General features: G+C 45.0%; 1 protein-coding gene across 1 annotated transcript in view; it reads left to right on the forward strand.

Annotated features, from left to right (window-relative positions):
- Window positions 1–27117, forward strand: part of FAM214B (family with sequence similarity 214 member B) — a 2663862-nt gene that overhangs the window by 423540 nt on the left and 2213205 nt on the right. Inside the window, exon 3 of the mRNA XM_044077337.1 lies at window positions 26029–26158. The gene's annotated coding sequence lies outside the window, so the exon portion shown is untranslated. The remainder of the gene's footprint in view (window positions 1–26028; window positions 26159–27117) is intronic.

Below are 27117 nucleotides of genomic sequence, written 5' to 3' on the forward strand. Positions count from 1 at the left end.
GTCAAGTCATTCCCAGAGATCCCCACTGAGGAGATCCCTCACAAATGTACATGCAAAAGGAGATACTTAGCCTCCCTGCCAGAGTCTCTCACTGAAGACACCAATTTAGAGGAAGGGGAAGGTTCCCCCCCGGTCACCCCCTGAGGATGTCTCCTTCGGAGACATCATGGAACTCCTTTGCCAGCAGGGAGCATTGTCTGCCCAAAAACCTACCTCGGACAAATCTGTGTTCCTCGAGGAATTTGGCGCAGGACCCGATACTTCCTAGGTGTCCCCCTCCTCCAGATCCCTTAGTGGATCTCATTACATCTCTGGAGTGGAACGAACCGGACACAGTGGAGCCCATTCCCAAATGCTAGATAAGGTTTTGAGCCCCCCTCAGACAGATTATATTGGAATAAAGGAACCCAGGTGATGCCATGGTGGTAGCAGCTGCCACTAGGAAGGAGCTCGCTCAGGAGAGCTCTACAGTCCACCCTCCTGGCCAAGAGTCAAGGGCGATGGACCATTTTGGAAAGCGGGTGTACACTTCAGTGTCATTCTCTGTTTGGGCGCTGAATTACATGGCACATGTGATTTGGCTGCAGCGAGACCTAGTTAAGGAGATCGCTAAGTCGACCCTGGAGTCCATGTCAGCGGAGGACAAGAAATTTTTCTCCGCTCATATGGCCAGTCTAAAATCAGTTGCGAACAGCTCCATGTGCCTCCTCTCCCATGCAACTGAAGGAGCCGCTAGTGCAGCTGGTACAGGTGTTGCCATCAGGTGACACGCCTGGCTCCAGCTATGTCATTTTCCGGAACCTTTCAAGATGTCATTTACCAATTCCCCATACAACGGTTCTTCCCTGTTTGGGAAGTCGGTACGTGAGACTTTAGTTCAGAGTGAGAAGGATGGGAAGACTCTGTCTGCCGTCGGGATCTGCTTCTTGGCCCCTCATTGATCCTTCTCTAGGAATCAGCGAGGGACCAAGAAGATGTGGTTTTGGAAATCTCAGAATTTTCCCAGAGACACACAGAACTCAACTTCCCCCAGGGGCAGAGGGGGATTTGATAGACATTGCCCTAGAGGCAGAGGACGTCCAAGAAATTACAGGTCTCGAGAACCTTTCTCGGATAGAGCCGTTCAACTACCCTGAACGGTTGCCTGACTGCTCATCTCTGGAGGCAGTCAGGGACCGTCTTTTGTTGCACCTAACGGAGTGAGAGTCCATCATAAAAGATCATTGGGTGTTGTGAATTATATCCAGAGGCTATTCAATCTCCTTCCTTGAGCCACCTCCACCAACCATACACCTCCTGGACATTCCACCTGTGCACAGGGAGGATGCAGCACTGGAAATTGCAAAGCTGCTAAGAAAGCGAGTCATCCAACCCGTCTGCCTAGACCACTCCAGATCAGGTATTTATTCCAGGTTCTTTTTGATGCTAAAGAAAACGGGGGACATAAGACCCATTTTGAATCTGTCTACCTTGAACATGTCTATGGCCAAGGTGAAATTCCAGATGGTCACCCTTCAACCTATCCTGCCTTTCCTGCAGGAGAATGATTGGATGTGCTCGATCGACCTCCAGGATGCATACCATCATATCAAGATGGACAGACACTCTTGGAGGTTTCTCTGCTTCCGGCTAGGAGCCAATCATTATCAGTTCAGAGTGCTCCCCTTTGGTCTCACCACAGCCCCCAGGGTCTTTACCAAAGTGATGTCAGTAGTAGCGGCTCACCTGAGACTCCAGGGCTTTCAGGTATTTTCCTACCTGGATGATTGGCTCCTCGCTGCCCCTTCCAGGCATCAACTTTGTCAAGCGAGGGATTCTTGTCTTCTCCTAGCCCAGAGGTTAGGCATTACTGTCAGTTTCAGCAAATCATCTCTGACCCCAGTCCAAACATTAGACTTTTTTGGGGCGCGATTAGACTCAATTCTAACCAGAGTGTTTCTTATTCCAGACAGAATACGCAGTCTGAAGCTACATGTTCTTTGCATTTTTCAAACTTCGTCTCCGACAGCGGAATTAGTATTAAGGGCATTGGGGTCCATGGTGGCCACGATCAATCTCTTGCCCTTGGCGTGTCTTCACATGCGGATCCTTCAGTGGACCCTTTCAGTACAATGGTCCCTGTTGACCTTCTATTGACGCACCCTGTCTGAATCTCTCGAGTGTGCAGGGACTCTCTTCAGTGGTGGATTTATTTTGCAGATCTGATTCGCAGATGCAGTTTTCTCCCACCATTTCCCATGGCCACGGTGATTATGAATGCCTCCCAGCTGGGGTGGGGGGTGCTGCTCTGGAAGGAAAGTTCAAGGCACGTGGTTCCCGTACGAGGCCAATTTGCATATCAACTTCCTGGATATGAGGGCGGTGCTTCTAGCATTGCAGGCTGTCCATGTCCATCTTCCTTCAGGAATGATTGCTATCCAGACAGACAATATGTTGCTGGTCTGGTACATCAATAGGGGGGAACCAGATCATATCCTCTATGTTGCGAGGCCATAAGAGTATGGGAATGGACAATCTCTGCCGGCCATTTTCTGTTGGCAGTGCACATTCTGGCGACGTCCAACATCTAGTGGACAGGCTCAGCAGATCTATTCTGATGCCTCACGAGTGGTCTCTGAATCCTTCAGTAGCGGAACAGATCTTTCACAAGTGGGGTCAGCCTTCCTGCGATCTATTTGAGTCTCCTTCCAATGCGAAATGCAGCAAGTTCTTCACTCTGAATCCCCCTCAGGGGGAAGCCCCTAGAGGTGCTCTGATTCATGCTTGGCCCCGCAGTTTTCTTTATACTTATCCTCCTCTTCCCTTAATACCAAAATTTCTTCAGAAAGCTCGCAGGCTGGGGAGCTTAGTTATCCTCATTGCCCCATTCTGTCCTCGCCAAGTCTGGTTTCTCTCACTGAGGTTTCATGTGGTGGCTCCACCATAAATGTTGGATCCATTTCCGGATCTCATATCTCATCCCTCAGGGATTCAGCATTCAGATCTGGACAGTCTAAAGCTCACTGCTTGGCTGCTCTATTTTCCATGATAGTCAGAACTCCCGGATTATTCTCTCCAGTCAAAAGAATTCTGGTGGCAGCTTATAAGTCTTCCAGCAAATGGAAACGTTTTGTATCTGGGCCTTCCAGTGTGTATTAGATCCTTTCACAGCTCCAGCTTTTATGGTGTTGGAATTTTTAACTGGAATTTTTCAACAAAGTGCCAGTTTTTCTACAGTCAAAGTTCAACTTGCTGCAATTTCTGAATATCATGTGGGGATAATATGGTTTCCTTAGCATCTTCAAAGCTTTGTAAGGCCTTCCTCAAAGGTACCTTTCTTCTTCGACCCCCGGTAAAGGACCCTACGCCACCGTGGGATCTTACCCTAGTACTTCAGGCATTAGTCTCACCTCCCTTTGAACCTGCAGTTTCAGTGGATATGCAGTTTCTGTCCTGGAAGACTGCTTTTCTGGTTGCCATTACTTCCACCAGGAGAGTTTCGTAACTTCAAGCTCTTATCGATCAAAGCCCCTTATATGATGTTTCATGATTCATGTCTTTGCGTATAAATCCATCTTTTCTACCTAAAGTAGCTTCAGAGGCCAACATTAATCAGGTGATCAACCTCCTGGTCTTCTTTCCAAATTTTCAAAACAAGGGATAATACAAATTGCATTTACTAGATGTGCACAGACAGTTAAGTTTCTGCTTGCACAGGACAAAAACCTTTCGTTAATCTGAAAAACTTTTCATTTCTTACTCCAAACCCTTTTTAGGGAAACCAATCTCTAAAATTATGATCGCCTGTTGGATTTCTGAATGTATCATTCGGGCGTATTCAGCCAGTGGGATTTCCCCACCAAGTCAGGTGAATGCGCATTCCACCAGGTCTATGGCCACGTCAGCAGCTTTTTGGTCCAGAGTTTCATTAGATGATATTTGTTCTGCAGTCACTTGGTCCTCATCCCATACCTTCATCTCACATTATAAATTGGACATTGTATCCAGGAACAAGGCATCCTTTGGCTCCGCCGTGCTCCAGAATATCCTTGCATGAGGGCCTGCCAGGTGTCTGGTAGCTGGGGACTCTGTCCCACAGGTTGAAGACCACATGAAGACAACTACTTTCAGATAAAGAAGTTATGTACTCACCATAACGTTCCATCTGAGTATTTGTTCTTCATTTGTCTTCAACCATCCCTCCCTCCTTCCCCCGGCCTTGCGTGAACTCTTGGTTCCTCCTAAGAATAATGGAGGTGGTCACTGTAAGGGTGCCTCTTATCCTTATCCTTGTTGTTGGTTTCTTGTACGGACAAGTCTCTTTTGGGTCGGGTGATAGTACTGGATTGGGTAGCAAACTCATTCTGAAGGGAGGAAGGAGACAGGAGCATTATGGGCAAGGAGAGGAGCTTTGAGCTTGGATCAGATGTTGGATATGCAGCCAAGTCGGATCCGGGAAACCACAGGTTGAAGACAAATGAAGAACAACTACTCAAATGGAACATTATGGTGAGTACATAACTTCTTTTTTTAAGAAGAAATAGCAGGAGGATTCCAAAAAAGAAGCTTTGAACTTCCAAAACCAAGGATAGTCCAATAAGTCTGAATTACTGTTCAAGAGACCTTGTGACCCCTCACACCCTGATTCTTTTTCCCCCCAGAAAGTCTGAATATCTTTTTTCTCTTTGGCGACAGTTAGTTTCAGACAAATGGGTTCTGAAGATCATGCATCATAGTTACAGATGGCAGTGGGAGGAAATTCCTCTTTTCCAAGGAGTCATTCCTCATCCTCCATATCAGACTCTTTTGTTTTCTCTGGTTCTCCATCACATGCTGTTCAAAGGAATGATAGAGTTTGGAGATCAATTCTAGATCTTTCCTAAAACTGTTTGTGATAGTTCCCAAATTCAGTCAGGCTGATGTCACTTCACAACCTGTTACCTCTTCTTCCTCTTTCAAGTTTCCTGGTAATACTAGTCTGCAAAGATGCTTGTCATCACATCCCTCTTCACCCTAGACTTTAGATGTTGCTGTAAGGCTTTGTGTATCTAGATCACAGTATGAGTTCTCTGCCTTTTGGGCTATCCATTGCAGCAAGAATGTTCACAAAGTGTCTAACTCTATTTATAGCTCATTGCAGGCTAGATGATATCCACATCTTTGTGTATTTAGGCAATGTGCTTATCTTTCCAGAGTGTTTTTCAAATTGTCAGGAATCTTACTCTTGGGTGAGAGATCTCTTACACAAGCTGGGATTCCAAAAGAATGTTCAGAAGTCTTAGGATAGTCTTCCAGGGATGTCCGGTAGATGTCCTTCTATTCCTATGTTGCAGTATTCTTGGTGTGGGATTTCCTGCCTTCAGGCGACTTGTATGTCGGCTCCTGTACAAAAACTTCAGCTTGACTGTTGCAGCTGCATGGGATGTCACACGTAAGGCCATAAACCAGGGACCTTAAGTATGACGTCTGCATGCACAATCCTCAGAACTTTTCAGCCGCAGACAACTTCGCATCATACGATCGCTATTCAGATGTCGGATCGACTTTAGATAAGTAACCCGTTGGTTTTTTTGCATTTCTTATTTTTTTACTAATCTTTTGCGTTGCTTAGGCTTGGTTGTTGTAGCTTTCAGCTGATGTCAGGGAAAAAGGGAAAGTGCCAATGCGGGTGCCAAATTCCCCATAAGGACGCCCATGACAAATGTGTTTTCTGCTTAGGCTGGAAACATGACCATAATGCCTGCCCTATTTGTAAATCTTTTGTGCCTAAGACCTTATGTAGTCATCTGCCAGCTTTAAACCTTTACTGAGAAAACCAACGCCTCAAACGGCTGGCTCTCAGGATGGATCCCGCTTTGGAGGCCGCCCAATAACCTCTGTGTAAGAAGGCCAAGATGCCTAGGCCTTCATCTCCTGCCGCTTCCACCCGGATGCCCCGCCAACCACCGATGTAGGAGTTGAGCGTTCGGCAGATCTGTCTGCTTCATCGGCCTCCCTCATGGAGGCCGATGCACAGCCTGCAACCGACACATTCACAAGAGCTTTCTTAGATACTGACGCCTGTCGATGTCGTGGGGGAATCAGATTTGGTGGTTCCTTCGACCCGGATCCAGACCTTGGATGCAGCCACTGCCAAATCCAGCTCTAGACCGACTCCAACCAAAAGGAAGCAGAAAACAAAACACATTACGCCTGCTTCTGAAGGCCCTCCAGACTGGGAGGCCTTCACCTCTTCTTTTATGCAGGCATTTATGGCTCTTAGGCCTTCTGCCTCACCCCCAACTACATTGCCTCTGTTAAGCCCAAGGCCTCCCTCTGCTTCTTCCATTCCCATGGCTCCCCTTCTTGAGGAAGAAGAACATAAATCTAGCTACTCTTCCTAGGATGAATCAATCTTTTATGCATCCCAGATTGCTTCTCCCAAGGAGTATGATTCTCCTGATGAGGATTCTGTGGAAGGGGATTCTCCACCTGAAGACATTACATTTGATGAAACCATCACCAAAATTAAAGACTATTTCAAATGGGATACTTCCCAAATGAGAGAAAACCAAAAAAGATACTTTGAACTGCTGCAAATGGAGTTCCCCTCCCCTACAGCTGTGTACCCCCTGTTCTTCCTGCATACTTGGATGCCTTTACTGCAGCCTATATAACACCTGAGTCATAGCCTCCTGAACCTAAGCACCCTGACTGCTTCTACAAGGGCCAGAGGAACAAAAATTCCTCATAAAGCCACCCTTAGCAGACCCAGCAGTGATTGCCACTGCCCCTGGTAAACAGTCTAGGTTGTTACCTTCTACCTCCCTATTGCCCACGGATAAAGATAGCAAATCCATGAATAGGATAGGCAAGAAGGTGTACACTTCCTCCACTTTGGCCTTCAGAGCCATTAACTATCAAACACACATGATCAAGTATGCCCTGGACTTTAGTATCCCAAGCCACCTCTGTGCTGGCTTCAATCCCTGACAGTCCAATTAAGACGGATATCTCCTCCAAATTGTCCTTAGCACTACAAGTGGCTAGACACTCCAAAAGATGCAGCTACGATGCTGCAGAAGCTTCTGCTCACTCTGCAGCTTCAGCATCTGTCCTTGGGAGATATTCCTGGCTTAGACTACAGAATCTGCCAGGACTTCAAGTCCAAAATCTTGGACGCCCCACTGGATCAAAACTTCCTCTTTGGAAAGCAATCTGCAGACCTATTTAAGAATCTGCAAGAAAAAAGCAAAGAATTACAGGATATGAAACATCTCCTGGTATCCCCTATACCCAAATTTTATAGGAACTACCTAGCTAAGACTACCTTTGTTAGGCGTAACCCACATTCTGCTGCCTCCTCCTCCAGACCTAGAAGAGGAACTAGAAGACATTCCTCATCCAGGCCCACTGGCCCACCTCCTCAGCCTAGACAACCCTTTCAGGACAGGGGAGGTTCTAATAATGCGTGACTGCCTTTCCCATCTGACTCTCTCAGCTTGCCTTACCCACTGTTTCTCCTTCTGGCAAAAAATCACCACAGACCAATGGGTATTAACCATTATTTAAAAAGGATACTTTCTATCCTGGAATCATATTCCCCCCTGGAAGGGCATTCCATTTCCCCCAAAAAAAACAATGCCATCTCCTTCCACAAATTCTTTCAGACCTGCAACAACAAGGCACAATAGAGCCTGTTCCCACAGGACAAGAAAGAAAGGGATTATAGTCCCATCTGTTCCTGGTCCCTTGAAAGGACGGTCCATGGAGACCCATTTTGGATGTCTCCTTCCTAAACCTTTACCTGCAGGTACCCTCCTTCAAAATGCTGTCACTTCTCACTCTCTTATCCCTCATACCCTCAAATGCTTTCATGGTCACCTTGGACCTAAAAGATGCTTACCTGCACATTCCCATCAGGGCCTCACACAGATGTTTCCTGCATTTCTCTGGCCCATCCTCACACTTCCAATTTACGGCCTTGCCCTTTGGTTTATCCACTGCCCCAAGAGTGTTTACAAAGTGCCTAGCTCCAGCCATTGCCTTCTGCAGGATCCAAGGGATTCAGACTTACTCATATCTGGACGACATCCTTATCCTCGTACAGTCCAAAGATCCCCTCTTAAGACATCTACACTTCACTATGTTCCTTCTACAAAGTCTAGGGTTCACCCCAAACCTCAAGAAGTCCTCCCTGAACCCAGACAAGGGACAAGATATTCCTAGGTTGCAGAATCAATATGAAACGAATGAAAGCCTTTCTCGCATAGGACAAGGTTCTGTCTCTAACTTCCCACTTCCAGGAAGTCTTGCTCTCCCAGACAGTCACTGCAAGGCAATTCCTTTGACTCCTGAGACTGATGACAGCAACCATTCCCATGATACCATTGGCCTGAATGCATATGTGAAAACTGCCATAGTAACTAAAAAATATCTGGTCACAACACAAGAGTCACTTGGAACAAGTTATCCCCCTTCTTCTCTGTTTAAAGAAGGAAATCATTTGGTGGATCCAACAAGTACAACTAAACTCGGGGCTTCCACTGCAGCCCCCTCAACCCATACAAATATTACATACAGATGCCTCAGACGCAGGTTGGGGAACCACCTTGCACTCTTACAGAGTCCAAGCCCAGTCGCAACCTCCCATGAAAACCAAACACATCAATGTAAAGGAGATGACAGCAGTTCTTTTAGCTCTACAGACCAACATACCCCTACTGCTACCAGGTCCTCTTCTGATAGTGACGGACAATACCACTGTAATGTGGTACATCAACAAACAAGGAGGTACCAAGGCATTCCAATTGTGCAGGCTAGCCCTACTACTTTGGGACCTAGCATCCAAGCACAACCTATCCCTGCAGGCCAGCTACATCCCTTCGCAGGACAACAAGCAAGCAGACCTCCTGAACAGAACATCCTCTCCACAACACGAATGGATGCTGGACAGGACAGTCTTCCTAGACATAGTCCACCAGTGAGGCACTCCACAAATAGACCTGTTTGCCTCCCCCCATCCAAGCACAACCTATCCCTGCAGGCCAGCTACATCCCTTCACAGGACAACAAGCAAGCAGACCTCTTGAGCAGAACATCCTCTCCACAACACGAATGGATGATGGACAGGACGGTCTTCCTAGACATAGTCCACCGGTGAGGCACTCCACAAATAGACCTGTTTGCTTCCCCCCAGAACAGGCAGCTGCAGACCTTCTGCACAAAGACTTACTCCCCCCCCCCCCCCAAGCCTGGAGAGTAGACGCCTTCAGTTTCACCTGGGAGGGAGGGAGGGAGGGGAAGATGTCCTTCAAGGATGCATCTGCAGTCCTTACAAATGGGTTGTCCTGTCGTCAGGCAGCCCTTCGGTCGGCCGGATTCCAAAGTCTGGGTCTGGCCTCGGCTGGTGTCGCACTTCACCCGACGTCATAGCTGCAGTTCTTCGGGTATAAAGGCATCAGCCGACGCCATTTTCCTCAGTCTTTCTTGCGCGTGGCCCAAGCAGAAGCTGTTCGCAAGTGCCGGTCGGTCAGATCCAGAGATTACTACTACCGAATACTACTTCAAGACTTCTAAAAAGCTAAGTACCCCGTTGGGGACTCTTTCTTGCCTCAGCCGATGTCAGAAAAAGTGAATAACTGTTTAACTTGTGGGAAACAAATACCTCATAAAGATTTCCACTCTTACTGCTTACCTTGTTTAGGCCCAGGCCATGACGTAGCAGCTTGTTTAGCCTGTGCTTCTTTCAACCGACGAACGCTTAGGCGTCGGTCGGAGTTTGCTGAACAGTTTTTCGGCTCAGATTTTGCGTACATAATGCCGTCGGATCCTCCGACTACTCAAATTGTTAAGAAACGCAAAGAAAAGGACCGACACTTGCGGTCCACGGTTTCAGCCGAAACCACGGTTAAGCAAACGGCGAGTGTCTCGGTTTCGGCCGAAACCGGGCAAACGGTTCAATCTTCAGCCGAATCCTTGACTACTACCGAGGCCCCTTCTACCCTTGTTGAATCGGCCTCTGAAGTTTTACCTAATACTGTGGTTTCACAAGAATTATCGGACACCATCCCTTTGGATGTTTCTACCCCAGCACGTGGTGCTGCTAGGCCTCCTGCAGCCATGTCTTTAAAGGCCTTTGCCAGGGCTAAAGCAGCCAAAATTTCTAGGTCTGTGCCTGTTAAGCCCCCCTCTCACAGGCCCAGCCCAAATGCTTACTCTGGCAGAGGATCTCATCTCTTTAATAAGGGGATCCCAATCTCACCCAGACAGGGCCTCTCAACCTCCAGAAAAGAGACCTAGAGCAGAGCCCCCTGAGCCAGTGTCCTCAGATGACTCTTCTGATGATACAGACAATACAGACCATCCAGAGGCTCCTTTTTCTACTTATGAAGATTCCGATGCTGAAGAATCGATTCCTTCTGCCTCTCCACCAGAGGAATTTTCATTTGGGGAAACTTTACATGCCATGAGAGAGCAATTCCAATGGCAGGGACAAGATTTCTCAGATTCAAGAAAAAGGCTTAGGACCTTTTTACACTTACGCAACATAGGCCTTTAGCTATACCTCCAGTTCTTCCTGTTGTGGATGATGCATTTAATGATGCTTGCACTGCTCCTGATACTTTACCTCCAGCCCCTGCTAAGCCCGATAGGTTCTACAGGGTCCCGGACACTCATCACCATTTATACAAGGCTCCTTTTGCAGATCCTGAGACTATCTCCCAGGGGCCTAAGGCAGTAGCTTCGACCTCAGCGAAAAACCCTCTCCCTTCTGAAAGGGAATCCAGGTCCTTAGAGAGATGGGGGGAAAAAAGTATACACCTCTGCTACTCTCTCAGCTAGAGCATTGAACTGTCAGTTTCATATGATCCAATACCAAGAGTTTATGCTTGATCAGTTAACTAAGAAACTGTCCTCTGATGATTCTTTAGATAAGAAATATGTTCTAGAAATGGTGAATAACATTCAGCAGGTTAGTAACCATTCCTTAAAATGTGGCTATGATGCACTGGAGGCTTCATTTAGATCAGCCATGACTGGCACAGTTATACGAAGGCATGCATGGTTGAAAGAACAGGTCTTGCCGGATCATGTTAAAGCAAAGCTATTAGATGCTCCTATGGATAAGGTCAGTTTATTTGGTTCTCCTGCCCAACAGGTACGGAAGAAGATGGAAGAGAAGGCAAAATCTGTGCAAACAGTGAAAGATTTCTTACAGGTTCAGCCTCCAAGGTTTAGCAGGAACTGGCCTTCCAAAATTGGTCCTTTCCAGACTCCTCTAAAACTCAGAGAGGCAGGAATAGGCATTCAAGAGGCAGAAATCAATCCAGAGGAGGTGCCTATAGGGGACGCCAGTGGCAAGGCAACAACCAACGAGGCACAGACACAACCACTACCACTGCAACAGGACAATCACAGTGACTTGGCTCTGACACCGCCTACCAGGGAACAAATAGCAGCACCCTTAGGTGGAAAGTTAGCCTTATTTTCAAAAAACTGGCACTATATCACAAGAGACAAGTGGATTTTGCAAACTATAGACCAAGGCTACAGGTTTCATTTCCACACTTTACCAGGAAAAGAGGAATGCCAAACCTACCACCAAATCAAAAGACAGAAGCTCTAAAACAAATAGCTCAATTAGCAAAGATGAGAGCTGTGGAAAGGGTACCACCTATAGAACAAGGCAAGGATTTTACTCCAGACTCTTCCTGGTACCAAGAAAAGAGAAAAATTGGAGGCCTATTCTCGACCTGTCCGCTTTAAACACATTCATCATTGTTCCAAAATTCAAAATGCTGACCCTACAGCAACTTCTTCCCATGTTGGGCAAGGAGTACTGGCTGGTAACTCTAGATCTCAAGGAGGCATACCTGCACGTCCCCATACGACCAAATTGCAGAAGATACCTCAGATTTCTTGCAGGATCAGAGCATTATCAATTCTCAGCATTGCCCTTTGGCTTATCTACTGCGCCCAGAGTGTTCATGAAATGCCTGGCATCAGTAATCGCTCACTGCAGGCTTCAGGGAATCCAAATTTATCCATACCTGGATGACTGCCTGATACAAGCGGACAACAAAAACAAGCTGACACAAGACTTACAAAGAGTCATTTGCTTACTACAAGCCCTGGGATACACAGTCAATATAAAAAAGTCAAGACTGATACCATCCCAGACAATAACCTTTTTGGGTGCAGAATTGGACACAGTACAACAGATGGCATTCCTAACTGCAGAAAAACAAGAACAACTTCCTCTCTACTTCTTGGTATTAACAAAGCAGAACAAACTAACAGCAAGGAAAGTACTGCAGGCCTTGGGCTTCATGGCATCCTGCATAATCCTGGTCCCCCATGCCAGACTGCATATGAGAAAGCTACAGTGGTACCTAAAGAATTTATGGTCTCAACACAGGCACAGCTTAGAAACCGAAATACCACTAATCCCATGCCTGAATCAAGAGTTCCTATGGTGGGCATGCCAGTCAAACCCAGGTTTGCCCTTCCACAGCATTCAACCAAGCCAAACCATCACAACGGACGCCTCAGACCTCGGTTGGGGGGCCCACATGCTGGACAAGTGCATACAAGGCTTATGGACCCCAGATCAGCTGCACCTGCACATAAATCAAAAAGAAATGCTGGCAGTAAAACTAGCAATCCAGAATTTCAGACCATTCCTCCAAGAAGGCCAGTTGATGATAAGGACAGACAACACCACAGTCATGTGGTACATCAACAAACAGGGAGGCACTCATTCATACCCTCTATGCCGAATGGCTCTGGACCTATGGAATATGGCTCTGAGTTACAACATTCAGTTACAAGCAATTTTTGTACCGGGAAAAGAAAACATCCTAGCAGACATGTTAAGCCGAACTACCTCGGATGCTCACGAATGGATGCTACACCCGGACATCTTCAAGGCCATCACAAAGAAATGGGGACTGCCACAAATAGACCTGTTCGCATCCCCACTCAATCACCAGCTCAAGAAATTCTGCACAAGGACATACCACCCACTTGCTTGGAAGGTGGACTCTCTATCCTTCAGTTGGAAAGGCCTGGCAGCATATGCATTTCCACCTCTTCCTTTGATGCACAAGGTACTATTGAAAATCAAAGAGGAACGTCCAAGAATAATTCTGATAGCTCCAGATTGGCCAAGACAATATTGGTACCCATTACTGAGGAGCATGTCTCGGGGGAAAATGTGGACACTACCCCTGATTCCTTTGATGTTAACTCAGAGCGACTACAACATCCTGCATCCAAACCTGAAAACTCTGCAACTGACTGCCTCGAACATTACATAAGAGCAACTAACCCAGATTTATCCCAAAGGGTTAAAGACATTATCCTTGAGGCCCGCAGACCTTCAACAAGAAGGAACTATGCAGGAAAATGGAAAAGGTTTCTCATTTGGAGTACTGAAAGGGGGAAAGATGTGTCAAAGGTAGACATTGCCAACATCCTGGAGTATTTGGCAGAGCTTTTCCATACAGGCCTGTCCTATTCCTCCATCAAGATACATGCATCAGCTATTTCTGCAGAATACAGCTTCGATCCCCCTGTCTTTTCGCATCCTCTACTCAGGCAGTTTCTGAGAGGAATTAAGAATGTAAAACCTCCTAGGAAACCACCATTACCAGCATGGGACTTGAACTTTGTGCTAGAAAAATTGACACTCCCCCCTTTCAAACCAGCAGCAACAGCAGATCTTCAACACCTATCCTGGAAAACTGCTTTCCTGCTGGCAATCACTTCAGCAAGAAGGGTTTCAGAACTACAGGCTTTAATGCCAGTACAACCCTTCCTAATCTTCCATCAAGATAGAGTGTCCATGAGAACTAATCCTACATTTATGCCTAAGGTGGTATCCAGAGTGTCTTTAAACCAGGCAATCCACCTACCTACCTTTTTTCCCAATCCACAGAACAAGGGGGAAAGACTGCTAGATACCTTGGATGTACATAGACAGTTACGCTACTACCTGGCCAGAACCAAGGGCAGTAGAAAAACTGACCAGCTTCTGGTAGCATATGCAACAGGAAGGGAAGGAAAAGCAATTTCCAAACAGACAATCTCCAAGTGGATAGGAAATTGCATTAGATTCTGTTACTCCTACCATGGAAAGCAAATTCCACAGAACATAAGGCCTCATTCTACAAGGGCTACAGCCACTACCACAGCTTTCTTATGAGGAGTGGCTACCAAGGATATTATAGAGGCTGCTACTTGGACCTCCGTGCATACATTTGCCAAGCATTATAACTTACCTTTATACTCTAGATCCCGAGCAGGGTTTGCCACTGCTGTTTTGCAAGGGATCCTAACTACACCATAATTTCTTCTTCCTCCTCCCCTAGTTTAGCTATGGTATTCTACCCATTTGTGACTGCAGATGCATCCTTGAAGGACATAGTACAGTTTTGTACCTACCATAAATGTAGATGTCCGAACAGGATAGCATCTGCAGTCAGGATTACCCACCCTCCTTCCCCTCTGTGGTATTCCTAGGTATTTGCCCACCTAATAGCTAGCTGGGGATCTCTTATGGTGTATTTGTTTGTATTTGTTTGTATATATGTATATACATGCTTATTTTTGTGTTTGCCTTCTACTTTTTGGAAACATTGGCATTTATCCAAAAATTTAGCTATCCAAGAGGGCAACTGGCATCTGGGGCAAGAAACACTGAGGAAAATGGCATCGGCTGATGCCTTTATACCCGAAGAACTGCAGCTATGACGTCGGGTGAAGTGCGACACCAGCCGAGGCCAGACCCAGACTTTGGAATCCGGCCGACCGAAGGGCTGCCTGACGACAGGACAACCCATTTGTAAGGACTGCAGATGCTATCCTGTTCGGACATCTACATTTATGGTAGGTACAAAACTGTACTTTCCTTTACACACACCACCCCCCTCTGATTCAGAAAGTCCTTCTGGAAATCAGGAAGGACAAACCAAAAATCTTGCTAGTGACTCCCTACTGGCCAAGGCAGCACTGGTTCCCCCTTCTATACAATTTAGCCAAGGGCAGTCACTGCAAGTTACCCCACAAGGTGGACCTTCTGACACAAGACAAAGGAACTCTCCTACACTCACACTTGAAAATGTTATCCCTAACTCTGTGGGTGATAAATTACTAACCCCATTCAGACACCACTATTCAGAGGAAGTGCTATCAGTCCTGAGGGAGGCCAGGAAACCCACTACTAGAAAATCATACCTTGCTAAATGGGAAAGATTTACTCAGTGGTGTCTAGGAAAGGAAAGGGACCCTTACGAGGCTGACACCTCCCTAGTCCTTTCATATATGTGTCAACTTATAAAAGGTGGACTTTCCTATTCATCAGTGAAAGTGCACCTCTCCGCATTATCAGCCTGTTTCCTCTAGAGCCTCCCTTGTTAGCCAGGCTACATGTGAAACTTTTCCTTAAAGGGGTCCTACACATCAGACCACCTAAGAAGCCTATCCCTCCACCATGGGACCTGAACTTCATCCTGGAAAAACTCACCCAGCTCCCCTTTGAACCGGCTAATACAGCCAATCTACAATTTTGTACTTGGAAAGAAGTACTGTTAGTGGCTATACCTCTGCCAGAAGGGTTTCCGACCTACAAGCCTTAATGGCATGCTCACCTTACACCATTTTTCATAGGGACAGGGTCACACTGAGGACTAACCCCTCCTTCATGCCCAAGGTAGTCAATAACTTATCTCTAAATCAATCCATTCACCTACCAAAATGTTTTCCCCTCTCCCACTAACCAAGGAGAGAGGATACTCCACTCCCTAGATTCCACAGTCAACTGAGATTTTACCTTGACAAGACCAAAGACATTAGGAAATCCAAACAACTCTTTGTATCTTTCCACCCCCAGGGCATTGGGCAATGCAGTCACCAAACAGGCCATTGCATCCTGGATTAGAAAGGCAATCTGTTTCTACTACTCTCACCTTGGAAAAAGCCTCCAGTTGGGGTTAAGGCACACTCCACAAGAGCAGTGGCCACTTCCAAGATCTTCCAAAAAGGCATGGACACAGCTTCCATTATGGAAGCAGCCACATGGTCCACTATCCACACTTTCACCAAACATTACAAATTGGACCAAATCTCCAAAACAAATGCAGGATTTGCCAGGGCAGTCCTACAAGGCTTTGTGAAATCATCTTCTGCATCCGCCACCCTTTCATCAAACTAAGCTGTGGTACTGTCCCACACCAAGAATACTGCAACATAGGAATAGAAGGACAAAGAATAGTTGTGTAAAATCTTACCATAACCATAGATGTCCTTCTCTTCCATGTTGCAGTATTCCTTCCCAGCCACCATTCCCCCTCACAGACTCTACTAGTCTAACTGATCCCTGATGCCTCTCTCCATTACAGAAGAGACCCAGGGCCTTATACATGTCACCTTTGGCAGCCTATCCTGTTGGGCCATTTACTTTGCCTGCTTAGCTTCAAGTTCTGAGGATTGTGCATGCAGACGTCATATTTAAGGTCCCTGGTTTAATGCCTTATGTGTGATGTCCCACGCAGCTGCAACAGCCCAGCTGAAGCTTTTGTATAGGAGCCGACGTATGAGTTGCCTGTAGGCAGGAAATCCCACACCAAGAATACTGCAACATCGAAGAGGAGGACATCTATGGTTATGGTAAGATTTTACACAACTATTCTTTACCTCATTTCAAAGAGCTTTTCTTCCACATGAAAAAAATAGATCTATTTCTAGGGTTTTCCACTCAAACTTTAGTCACTATGACAGAATACCGAAGGATTTTGGGTCTCATGGTCTGTGTAATTCTCTCGCTACTCCAGGCAAGACTCTACATGGGAAAGATACAGTGATTGCTGAAGCCACTTTGGCCCCAGCACCTACACCCTTTGTCTTTTCAAATCCCAGTACTTGGGTTTGTCAGAAGAGAAATCATTTGATGGAGACGACACAAATTTCTAAATCCAGATCTTCCCATTTTCCCTCGCAGTTCTAAAGCAGTTACCACAGATGCCTCGGACTTTGTTTGGAGAGCAGTTTCAGGATGGATAAAAGGGCAGGTGTGTGGGACATCAAGGATAGATGCAGGTACATAAATATCAAAAAGATGCTTGTTCTGATTGAGGTACTCAACTCTCTGACTTATCTTTGGTCCCCAGGACCTCTTCAAGTTGTAGACAAAACCACAGTCATATGGTACATCAGCAAACAGTGGAAAACTAGGTTTTACCATCTTTGCAAACTAGCCATGTTAGCGTAATTTATTTTTATTTATTTTAAATTTGTTAACCAGGAAAGTCAGACTGGATACAGGTTCATTTTCAGCAGAGGCCCAGGGAGAAAAGCTCCAAATGTATAAAAACAAGTGTAAATACAGTGAAATTATTACAGTGAGTTCTCACAAAACTGAGATTTGTTTAACAATATGTACACACAGGTACGTGTTTTTCTCACATACACACCGCAAAGGTTGGAAGCAAGTAGCTGAGAAAGAAATAGTTAAAGATTTCATTTGAAAAAGGAAAACACATATATTAAGGTGGTTATCATACATGGTGTAGTGTTAACTTTAAATCATTCCAGTAGGTGGGTGATACACAGAATTTTAAACAGTTAAGAGAGTCGGAGTGTTATTCTTGTAATGAGGTTCTCATTTATGAATTATTTTTGAGTGGGGGTTAGTCAGGGTTTTTACAGGGACAAAGCCACTGCATTTTTAAGTATTTCCTAAGGGATTTTTTTAATTGGGATAAGGAGGGGTCACTGGTGAGTTCAGCAGGAAGTAGGTTGCAGTTTTTACCGGTGGAGTTGGAGAATAGTGATTCACCAGCTGAATGAATTGTTGGTTTTAACAGTTTGCACTAGCAATTTTTTGGAAGAGTGAAGGAGCTTCTCGTGTTTAATGCATTGCAGTTCCGCATTCAACACAAGTAGCTCCGTGTTTAGCAATTTTTGATTGGCCCATATGCCAGGTATACGGGCCAATCAAAAAAAAAAACAAAAAACAAACAAAGCGGAGGCTGGCCGGGATTTTAACCGGCAGGGTGGGACTCGGGATCAGGCTGCTGATCTCGGGACAGTCCCGCCCAAATAGGGACATCTGGCAACCCTGGTTCCAGTACTCCATGCAAGAAGGCCTAGAAGACAGATGCCTTTTCTTTTCCTTGAACAGGAAGGTTGCTGTGTGCTTTTCTTCCCCTTCCACTAACATCCAGACTGCTTTTGAAGATTCAGAAGGAATTCCCCCAAGATCATTGTGGTGACTTCTTTCTGGCCCAGGCAACAGTGAATCTTCCTTCTTTTGAAAATGGTCAGGGGCAATTGCAGTAACTTTCCTCACAGAATGGTTCTACTCACACAAAGATCAGGGGTGTTTGCACCCCCAACCCCATTAACTTCAACTGACTGCCTGGATGATTAGGTCTTAATTCCCTTTGACCCCTGTTTACTGTGGACGTGCATCAAGTATTAATGGAGGCAAGAAGGCCTACTATGAGAAAATCATATTTTAGCAAACGGAAAAAAGTTTTCTAGTTGGTGCCAGCAACATAACCAGCACCCGTTTAGGGCTAGTTGTTCTCTGGTTTTACAATATTTGTGTGAGTTGATATCCTATGGCCTTTCTTATTTCTCTATCAAGTTTCATTTATCTGCTATTTCTGCATGCCTGCCCATGGATCCTCTTCTTTCAATGCAGTCTGTTGTCAAAATGTTTTTGCAAAATGTTTTGCACAAGAGGCCAAGAAGTAAACTGGTAGCCCCTCCTTGGGATCTTAATTTTCTGTTAGAGGAGTTAACGCTCGCTCCATTTGAACCAGTTAACCTGGCTGACTTGAAGTTCTGTACACGGAAAACAGTTTCACTGATTGCTGTGTCCTCTGCAAGAAGATTATCTTAGTTGCAAGTTGTTACGGTGAGTCTAACCTATCTCATTTTTCGGAGGGACAGGGTTTCTTTGGGAACTAATCCTTCTTTTATGTCTAAAGTGGTATATGAGTTTACTTTAAGCCAAACTATTTATCTCCCTGATGTTCTTCATCTCACATTGCTGCAGTCCTTACATATGGGTAGTCCGCTGTCCTCGGTCGGCCCGAATACCAAAGTATTAGGCTGACGTCGGTCATGGGCGCTTAGATCTGACATCAGAGCGTCAGGGTATAAAAGCGCATGACCGACGTCATATCCTCAGTCTTTTTTGCCGCATGGTCCGATGCAGAAGCAGCGTTTGCAAGTGCCGTTCGGCGTTCTGAAATTTTCGTATTCTGAGTTTCAGACCGAAACCAAGTTGGGCTAAGTACCCCGTTGGGGAATATTTTTGTTTTTCTTGCCTCAGTTAATTCTGGATGTCAGAAAAAGTGAATAATTGTATTTCTTGTGGGAAACAGATACCGCATAGGGATTACCACTCTCTTTGTATTCCTTGTTTGGGACCTGAGCACGACGTAGTCGGGTGTCGCTTTTGTGCTAGGTTTAATAAGCGCACCATTAAACGTAGGTTAGATTGAGCTAGGCTTGTCTTCGGTAAGCGGTGTAATTATAATATGCCGTCGGATCCTCCGACGCCTGCTACCGCGAAGAAGCGCAAAGACAAATCTTTAAAGTCCAGGCAGGATGAGTCGTCCGTTCCAGACGCCGGTTCTTTAGAAACTACGGTGGAATCTGTGGATCTAGCCGAGGTTTCAGTTGAGTCTCAGGGGGAGGCTTTGATTTTGCAAGATGTGGCCTCTCAGGAGTCAGGTCAGGCTGAGGGGGCCTCTCAGGTTGCTGTTCTCCCTTCCTTGCCTAAGGTGGTTAGGCCTTCTCCTTCTGTCTCTAAGGCTCCTTCCAAAGGCAGGCCTGGTTTGCCTTCCACGGGTGTCAGTCCTAGTTCTGCAGGTTCTGTGCCTAAAAAACACATGCTTAAAATGGCAGAAGATTTAATTTATTTAATCAGAGGTTCTATGCCCCCTCCTGATAAGAGGCCTAGGGTGGAGCCAGAGGTGGAAAGTTTGGAGCAGGCTTCAGATTACTCAGAGTCTTCGGCTGAAGACATTCAGGATTTTCCTCCTTATTCTGATTCAGATGCAGAGGATTCCACTCCTTCTGCTTCTCCTCCAGAGGATTTTTCTTTTTCAGAAACCCTGCATTCTATGAGGGAACATTTTAAATGGGAAGGTCAGGATTTCTCAGATTCCGAAAGAGGCTTAGGGAATTTTTGCTTTTACCACAACATAGGCCCTTGGCTATACCTCCTGTTTTGGATGTTGTTCAAGACGTTTTCTCCGAGGCTTCCCTTAATCCAGACTCTCTGCCTCCTGCGCCAGTTAAGCCAGACAGGTATTACAGAGTACCTGAGGCTCATAAATATCTGTATAAGAGTCCAAGGGCTGACCCAGAAACTATTAGCCAGGGACCTAAGGGTGTCAGGGCTTCTGTTGTAAAGAATCCAGTTCCTATAGATAAAGATGCTAGAGCTTTGGATAGATGGGGTAAGAAAGTGTATACCTCTTCCACTTTAGCAATGAGGGCTTTGAATTGCCAGTTTCATATGTTGAAGTATCAGAATTTTCTCCTTACTCAACTAAAATCTAAAGTGGATGCTTTGGCAGAGGGCATAGAGTGTAAAGAATTACAGGATTTGGTACATGCCTCTGAACAGGTGGGTAAGCATTCTTTGCAGTGTGGTTTCGATGCTTTACAGGCTTCTTCCAGGGTGGCTGCCACTGGTTCAGTTATTCGCAGGCACGCCTGGCTTAAGGATCAGAATTTGTCAGAGCATGTTAAAACTAGAATTTTGGATGCTCCTTTACAGTCTGAAGTTTTGTTTGGTTCTCCTGTGGAGTCTGTCTTGAAGAAAATGGAAGACAAGGCTAAGTCGATGCAGACTGTTAAAGATTTTTTGCAGGTGCAGCCTCCTAAGTTTAGCAGAAATTGGCCTACTAAGGGATGGGCTTATCCTTCTTCTGATTTACAGTCTAGGGGTAGATCTAGACGTGGTAGGGGCAGAGCTCAGAGTTCTTTCAGGCCTAGAACATGGAGTTCACCTGCACAATCTACAGGTGAGGGCAGGGGCCAGTCCTTTCGTAAACAGGCCCAATGACCTGCATCTTCAGCTGCCAGATTCTTCCTGTCTGGCAGCTCCTTTGGGAGGAAAGTTGGCACTCTTCAAGCAAAACTGGCTTTTAATCACTCAGGACAAATGGGTGTTGGACATTATAGACCGAGGCTACAAGTTTTATTTCCATACATTGCCTCCTTTCAAAGGCATGCCAGACGTTCCTCCTCAGCAAAGGGTAGAGGCTCACAAGCAGATTTCTTTACTTCTTCAAATGGGGCTATACAGCAGGTCCCTCTGTCAGAAGTGGGCCTAGGATTTTATTCTCGCCTGTTTCTAGTACCAAAGAAAGGAAACACTTGGAGGCCAATTTTGGATTTATCTATCCTCAACACATACCTGGACATTCCAAAATTCAAAATGTTGACGTTGCAACAACTTCTACCTCTGTTGGGCAAAGATCACTGGATGGTAACTCTGGATCTCAAAGAGGCTTATCTTCATGTTCCTATCAGGCCCAGTTGCAGGAGATACCTGCGTTTTGGCTGGGACTTTACATTATCAGTTCTCTGCATTGCCCTTTGGCTTATCTACTGCGCCCAGGGTGTTCACAAAGGTTCTGGCTCCAGTGATTGCCTTCTTACGGTTAAGAGGAATACAAATTTATCCTTATTTGGACGATTGCCTGATTCTTGCTCAAGACAAGTACGAACTTCTTCATCATCTACAGTATGTGATGGCAGTGTTAAGGTGCCTAGGGTATTCTGTGAACGAAACAAAGTCCAGTCTAGTACCCTCTCAGGAAATGTGCTTTCTGGGTGTGAGACTGAATACAGCTTCCCAGATGGCCTTTTTGACCCCGGACAAGCAAAAGAACCTTACACTTTACTTTCATCAATTGTCTCTATGGTCCAGGCTGACTGCAAGGACAGTCCTTCAAGCCTTGGGGTTCATGGCATCTTGTATTCTGGTGCTTCCCAATGCCAAACTGCATATGAGGAAGCTACAATGGTATCTCAAAAATGTATGGACGCAACACTGCCAAGATCTGGACACTGTCATTCAAATAATACCTTGCATTCAAAAGGAATTGTTGTGGTGGGCTCAGGAATGTCACCTAAACAAGGGACTCTCTGTGACCCGACCAGAGGCGAGTCAGATTTTAACGACAGATGCCTCGGACAAGGCTTGGGGAGCACACCTCAATGGAAAATGGGTTCAAGACACGTGGCCTGCCAGACTTCAACATTTACATATCAACTTGAAGGAGATGTTAGCAGTCCAATTTGCATTGATGGCTTTCAAGGATTTACTTCACCCAGGGCAAGTGTTGATTCTAACAGACAACACAACTGTCATGTGGTACATCAACAAGCAAGGGGGAATCCATTCGTACCCTCTTTGCAGGCAAGCAATGATTTTGTGGGAGACTGCTCTCAGTTTACACCTCAATCTTCAGGCAAGGTTTCTACCAGGAGCACAGAACTCCTTAGCAGATGTTTTGAGCAGACAGATAGTGGATCCCCATGAGTGGAAATTGGATCCTCATGTATTTCGAAAATTGACAGTGATATGGGGAACTCCAGACATAGATCTGTTCGCTTCTCCACTAAATTTCCAGTTGCCAAAGTTTTGCACAAAAATGTTTCATCCCACAGCTTGGAAAGTGGATGCTCTATCATTCAGTTGGAGCAATCTTCACGTCTATGCCTTTCCGCCTCTGCCTCTCCTCCCCAAGGTACTCTTGAAGGTCAGACAAGACAAGCCCTGCATGATTCTAATAGCTCCAGATTGGCCTCGACAGCACTGGTACCCTCTGCTGAGGAGTTTAGTACGGGAGCCTCCATGGCCTTTGCCTTTGATTCCGCACCTTTTGTCTCAGGAGGGCAATCATTTCCTCAATGTCAGGATTCAGTCCCTGCATCTAACAGCCTGGCATATTCTGTTCTAGAACCTGGAGGGTCGCAGCTTCCACAACAAGTTTTGAATGTTATTTTGGAGGCCAGAAGGCCTAGTACAAGGAAAGTTTATGCTGATAAATGGAGGAGATTTTTAATTTGGAGCAAAACAAAGAGCTTTGATGTTTCCAGGCCTGATTTAAGTGTTTCTCTTCAATATCTTACAGAATTATTAGACAAGGGTTTGTCTTTCTCCTCTATAAAAGTTCATGCTGCAGCCATTTCTGCTCACTATGACTGTGACCCTCCATTATTCTCTCATCCTTTGTTTAAGCAATTTCTTAGAGGGGCAAAGAACATAAGACCCCACGTGAGCTCCTACTCCAGCCTGGGATCTCAATTTTGTGTTGGAAAACTTACTTTACCTCCTTTTGAACCTGCAGCTACTGCTGAGTTAAAGTTTTTGTCTTGGAAGACTGTTTTTGTTGGCCATTACGCCTGCTAGAAGGGTTTCTGAATTACAGGCTCTTATGGCAGTTGAACCCTTCCTAATTTTTCATAAGGACAGGGTATCTCTGCACTAATCCTAATTTTATGCCTAAAGTGGTTTCAAATGTGGCCTTGAACCAATCAATTCATTTGCCTACTTTTTATGCAGATCCCCAAAATAAAGGGGGAAAAATTTTGCACACTTTGGATATTCACAGGCAGTTGCATTATTATTTGAGCAGGACTAAAGGGTTCAGACAGTCTCAGCAGTTGTTTGTTTCTTTTGCTTTAGGTTCTCAGGGGAAACCTGTTTCAAAACAAACTATTTCTAAGTGGATTGGCTTTTGTATTGCTTTTTGTTATTCTCATCATGGTAAGGTGATTCCGCTGGAATCAGACCTCACTCCACCAGGGCTACTGCCACTTCTACAGCTTTTTAAGGGAGTAGCTACTAAAGATATTTTGGAAGCAGCTACTTGGAGTTCAGTGCATACTTTTTCTAAACATTACCACCTTCCTCTTTATTCCAAATCTAGGGCTGGATTTGCCACTGCAATCTTACAGGGCATTTTGGCAGCTCCCAATGCTTTATGATTTTGCCAGCCTCCCTTTACCTCTGCTTTGGGATTCTACCCATATGTAAGGACTGCAGCAATGTGAGATGAAGAACATAGTGCAGTTTTGTACCTACCATAAATGTAGATGTTCGAAGATCCACATTGCTGCAGTCCAATTTACCCTCCCTCCTTCCCCTTTGTAGTTTGGAATGGTTGTATGGTTTGGGTGGTAGCTGTTATTTGTACATGCCTTTTGGGAAATATTCTATTTTTGGCTGTGGCCTTTCTTTTTAGGGCCTTCTGACATCTGGGGCAAGAAAAGACTGAGGATATGACGTCGGTCATGCGCTTTTATACCCTGACGCTCTGATGTCAGATCTAAGCGCCCATGACCGACGTCAGCCTAATACTTTGGTATTCGGGCCGACCGAGGACAGCGGACTACCCATATGTAAGGACTGCAGCAATGTGGATCTTCGAACATCTACATTTATGGTAGGTACAAAACTGTACTTTTTCTTTCCTGATGCTCCACACCTCATGTCCATAGACAGCTCAGGTACTATCTTGATAGAACTAAATATTTAATGTTTTTGGATTTCTTGTGACAGTAAGAAGGGGCAACTTGAGTCAAAACAGGCTATTTTTATATGGTTATCTAAAACTACTACCTTTGTTATACTCACCGTAACAAAATTGTTATCAGTAGGATCGTGACTTCATCTATGACTTTTTGGAAAGGGTTGGATTCTAGAAGTATTCCAGAAGCTGCTGCCTAGTCTTCTGTACATGTAAAGCAGCACTGTAAGCTTAATTCCTTCTCTAGGTCCACATCAAGCATTGCTAGGACCATTCTCCAGGGTTTCCGGACTCTACTCCTGCCACCTCCCAAATGTGGTAAACTAGGGTAATCTACCTGTGTAGCTATGGCTACTAGAGCAGTGATCAGTTTGATGATCATAGTACAGCTGTGTAAGTAGACTTACCATAACAGTAGATGTTCAAATAATCATTGCTGCAGTAGCCGCTCCTTCCCTCCATCCTCCTTGGTTTTTGCAATGTTTTTGTTTTTTTTTTTTATGCCAAGATGAGGAAATTTATTTTTGTTGTTCCTAGCATCGCCCTTTCAGGGCTAAACCTCCCTCTGTCTGTTGGCAGGAAAGCTTTGAAGGGCTTGGTGTCCATAGTTGTCTTTTTGTCAGCTCAGCTCGAGCTGCTTGACAGTTTGGGCTCATGGAAGATGCCCTGAAGCTTTGGAAGCTGGCTGACTATAATATCCTTGGCAAGATATCAACCATATAGCAAAGGCTACTGCAGCAGTGATCATTCAAACATTTACCGTTAAGTTTACTTAATCAGTTGTACTTTTTTTCAGTTCCAGTCCAAACCACAGTTCTCCACCTCATAACTATTTTGTTCTTGTGCTCAACCAACTCGCCTTTTGTATAACCTGTCAGTATTTTGCTGCCTGAGTTCAGGGGGCAGTGTCATAAAAAGAATGCAATAAAGGGGTTTCTTTTAGAAGACTGAAGACACATTCTTTCAAATGCGTCTTGGTCGAACTTAAAAGACTGAAACTGCAAAATATTGAAGCATCTTTTAAGCAAATTCTTTCCCTGGGAAAGAAATTGCTTGGCCGCTTTGTTACTTTGCCATTTTCGGCACTGTAGTGCGGTCTTGGCGTTGGTATATTTAAGTAGGGGGTGCGTGGGGGGCAAAGCCCCCCACTTAATGTAATGTTTAAAGTGTTTTGCTTTTCATTTATTTTTTTTTTGTTGGAACGGCAATTTTTTTCCCTTGGAAAAAAATCACTGTTCTGACAGTTCGAGATTGTAAGCTTTCGCTTACATAGGGTCGATTAATCACCATTCGCTTTTTTAAGCGTTCGGTGATCTAATATAGACCCCAGTAAAGTGCTAGGGTGAGGCCATCAAAAGTACTAAAGTTATGACAGTAGCATTAAATAGAATGGAAAGTGTGTTGATAAGTTAGAAATACATTTATAATGTATTAGGTGAAAGTATGCACTAGTTAAAAAAGTGAAGAATTTGCCATTAATTTTTTTTTTTTCATTGAGTAGATACACCACCATATGTCAACGTACCTGAATGAAAAGTAACATCAGAGGGCGACTTAGTAGCTCAATTTGATTGTAGACGTGACAGGGATAGCAAGTTTGGAAAGTTACTTTATGTGGGACATCTCATAAGGTAAGATGATAGATCGTTTTAATGTTAGATGTTTGGAAGTATTTGCTGTAGAGTTTTGCCAGAAGTACACTGCTATTGAAGAGCAGTTAAGAAATAATGCAGGTACATACTTTTGCTTTCACTGTGTGATGCAGGGGTGTGCGGTTCTATTGGAAGTTTAGATTAGTTCATTTTATGAAGTTGTCAGTTGTAGCTGATATGTAGAACAGCAGTCTGTTTCAGCTATCTGTCTAGCTATATGTATAATTTATGTGTGTGTGTTTCAGGTGGAGTTATTTTAGCACTATTTCCTTAATGTGAAAGTAACACATCTTGCAGGAATATTATGTATAAATGAATTGCTGAGTACTGAGTTGCACAAATGCATTTGCAGAGAGAGAGGAGCTATGGAGATCTTTTTCAAGGTTTTTTTTACCACTACTGCTGTGGATGTTCTTCGTGTTTCACTGTTGCAGTCATTATATTTGGGTAATCTGCTTGCAGGTCGCCCTCAGCCAGCCTGATTAACAAACTCTTGGGCCCTGTGTCTGTTGCTGTCCCTTCTTCCATGACGTCAGGTCTTCAGGGGTATAAAACATGCAGCCGATGCCATTACATCAGTCTTTCTTCCCGTGCGGTGCCCGAAGCAGAAGCAGTTCACAAGTGCCGGTCGGCCAACTCCTGAAATTTTCATTTTCGAGTTTCAGAACTGAAGTCTTCAACTTAAAGCTAAGTACCCCGTTGGGGAAACTTTTTCTTGCTCCTTACAGATGTCAGTAAAAGTTAATAATTGCATTACTTGAGGAAAGCAAATACCTCATAAAGATTTTCATTCATACTGTATTCCTTGCCTAGGCCCTGACCACGACATACCTTGCTGTCGGTTTTGTGCTTTATTTAATCAGCGCACTATCCGTTGTCGTTATATTTTTGCCTCTAAATATTTCGGTTCTCGGTTTAATTATCCACCTAAGCCAGTC

This window comes from Protopterus annectens, chromosome 1.part1 (assembly GCF_019279795.1).
Source record: "Protopterus annectens isolate FY-2018-M chromosome 1.part1, PAN1.0, whole genome shotgun sequence".
NCBI classification, from domain to species: Eukaryota; Metazoa; Chordata; order Ceratodontiformes; family Protopteridae; genus Protopterus; species Protopterus annectens.